Genomic DNA, 3,312 nt, shown 5'->3' on the forward strand with positions numbered 1-3,312 from the left:
TTCCCTACATATTCCCCCTTTTTAAAATTGGCTCGAAGGGATCCCGAAAAGCCAATCTCAGCAATTATATTCAACGGTAGTGATGTTGCCATTTTTCCTTTGGCATTTTATAAAATTGTTTTTTTTTTAAATGGGGATGATCATATTGTCACACTCACTTTCATTCAAATTGATGGGGACATTATGGGTCCAATGAACCAATTCAAGATGGGGACTTTGTAACCCACAATCAATCTCTCTCTCTCTCTCTCTCTCTCTCTCTCTCTCTCTCTCTCTCTCAACCTTATCTCTTTGGAATGAGTTTAGGTGTCATGACAAAGTTTGAGACGTGGGGGTAAGCTGTAGAGCTCATTTGGGGCACTTGAGAATTGCACATAGCCCTTTCACATGTTCTCAAACTATATGATCTGTCCACATCAACAAAACCAAAACCTCCATCTTTTCTTTTCCTCCATTTGAGATGCCAATTCTTTGCAGCGGTATTGGAATTAAAAATCCTAATATGGATAAAGTTCATCTTTAATTATTTAAATTACTTTATATCAAATTAGTAATATCAAATTAAATTATATATGAAATCCTAATAATATCAAATTAGTTATTTTTAATTTATCTCATTATTAGTGATCGATAATAAACATATCACATATTTATAACTTTTCAATTAGTCCTCTAAAATTTTGTATTTATTTATCTCCAAATAAAATTGAGAAACATATTTTTTTATAAGATATTAAAATCTTTATTTATAAAAATAAAATACTTAAAAAATCCTAAATTCTAATATATTTGAAAAATCAATTAACTAAAAAATAAACTAATAATACTTTTTTTTTTCTAATTGATAATGTATCTTATCTTTTCGTATCATGAACCAAATTGTTATTGGAATAAAATATATGATACAGATTTGAATAGTTAGATATATCATAAAATTTATTTACTTCATTATCTATAAAAAATTGAAAACTTTATTTAGAATATAAATATCATTTACTAATTATATGATACTTCTATAGAAATCTTTTGGCGTCTAAATTAAGATAATGTCATGATCGCCTTATTATTAGGATATGGAATTCGCCACATACGTGAAGACAAAGTCCATATCACATCAAATACGGTCCAAGGAAAATTTAATTCAAACAACCTATCCATTATCCATTATAGTAGGCTTTGTTTTTGTTACATGCTCTCGTAATATATATGGATCATCTATGTATATAAAAATATACATTGATACGATACATTGATACATAATGCATTGCTGAGCTGCGAATGATGTAGCGTGGGGCCTACGTAGGAGCTTTATCCTTGTCAATTTGTCTTTTTTGTACTTTGGTTCCTCTCTCGTGCAATAAAATAATTAACAAAACAGTATCTTTAATTATATTTATCTTTAATATCATATATTTTATATTTAGTATCAAATTAAATTAAATGATATTTTAACTCTATATATTATTAAGTTTTATATGTGTTTATTCTAATAAAATTAATTCATTTATATTTACAAATTGTATTTTAATGAAAAAATTTAAATCTCTTATTTATATCATTTTACAATTTTTATACTAATTGTGTTCATAATCATATTTTTATATACTAATTATGTTCATGATAATATACTAATATCAACTTTAGTTAATATTTTGTATGGATTATTTATAATAAAATATCATAAGAATTTATGGGTTTAAAGTACCATTATCTAGGAAATCAAATCCAAGGAGAGTGCTAGTTGTCCTAGACTACCCAACTTATAATAATATATATTCGTTTTTTTTTTGTTCTTTTTTTGAAAAAAAACAAAAAACCGAAAGAAAATATTTTGTATATCTATATAGATTGATGTTTATTATTTGATATAAAGAATCTGAATATATTTTAATATACAAAGTATAGTTTTAAAACCAAATTAATTAAATATAAAAATAATCTAATGCAAATAAAAATATTTTAAATAAAAATTTAAATCCCGAATCAAAATAAAACTAAATAAATATAATTTTTAAAACAAAAAAAATAAAAGAACCAAAGTAGAAATGAAATTGAGAATGTTCGCTAGATATCTTTATTATTTTGGTTTGGTTTTGTAAAATAGACAGATTGAATGTAATCTGTTGATACATCATTGTTTCATTAGTAACGGAATATATTCTAAAACCTTCTTTCTAAATATCTTCCTAATTACTTTATTATTAATATATATTTTCTTTTTTATATTTTAATTACTACTATAAATAGTAAACCTTATAACCAAACCCCAAAATTTTAATATTTAAACCATAAATATACAGTAAACATTAAATCAATTTTAAAATCTCAAATCTTAAATTCTAAATTTTAAACTTTAAAATGAAAATTTTAATTGATATCTGAACATATCAACTAAAAAGCTCAATCCTATCAAATTTAATATGGCAATCTTTGTAAAAAAAAATCCATTCAATTATCATTTACATCTTCATAGTTACCCTTCACTAATTATAGAAATGAATGCTTCTTTTACTTTTTTTTTTTTCTTGATTTCATTATATAAACCTCCCTTTCTAGAAGATTGCATATTCACCAAAATTTAACCCTTTAATTCCTTTAACTATCATATTAGAGGAACCCAATTAAAAGTCCAAAATTCAATCCTCCATTGTTACAGATCTCATCGTGATGATCATTATTCCTCTTAGTGCTCGAAAAATTCAATCATCAAAGCTGCAAAATTCAGAAACAGTTTAACAAAATACAGATTAATTAAGAAAAAATAAGACTTAATTAACGAGTTGATCACAACGAACCTGCAAACGCCAGAGAGATGAAAGTCCACCAGTACAGATGCAGAAACACCTACAAAACGGAGAAGACGACGGAAAACGTTAACGCAAACGGAGAAGATAACGGTAAACGGTAAAACAGACGGAGACAACGAACACACACACAAAACATAATACACTGAACAACGAACTGTTCAATGGATTTGAAGATGTTATCAGTTTCGATCTATGAACTTTTGGATAAATTTATCGAAGACTTTGATTTGGAAAATTCTATTTTAGTTTCGATCTGTTTCACAGATTCGCCATGGCAGCAGCTTATGTACTATATTCCCCATTTACGTATATAATACACCCACATACAGAAAATAAATCATTTATCTATAGAAAACAAATTTTTCGTCCACTTCACGGTCGCCGGAGATTTCAAAAAACACCGTCCATCAGATAGTCAAGTGATGACGTCATCGTCGCCGGTGAGGATCGGAATCAGGAGCAGTAGTTGTCGGCCCTCGACATGAGGGAGAGGCGACTTGGTCGC

The 3,312-nt window shown here is 27.1% G+C and overlaps 1 long non-coding RNA gene across 1 annotated transcript; it reads right to left on the minus strand.

The window, feature by feature from the left end:
• Positions 1-2,421: 2,421 nt before the first annotated feature.
• On the minus strand, positions 2,422-3,110 carry LOC104815292. The gene is made up of 2 exons (XR_772074.2): positions 2,796-3,110; positions 2,422-2,712 (listed from the first exon to the last, which is right to left on the minus strand). It is a non-coding gene; the product is annotated as an uncharacterized LOC104815292 (long non-coding RNA).
• Positions 3,111-3,312: the final 202 nt, after the last annotated feature.

Source organism: Tarenaya hassleriana, unplaced genomic scaffold (assembly GCF_000463585.1).
Source record: "Tarenaya hassleriana unplaced genomic scaffold, ASM46358v1 Cleome23, whole genome shotgun sequence".
Classification (NCBI taxonomy): Eukaryota; Viridiplantae; Streptophyta; class Magnoliopsida; order Brassicales; family Cleomaceae; genus Tarenaya; species Tarenaya hassleriana.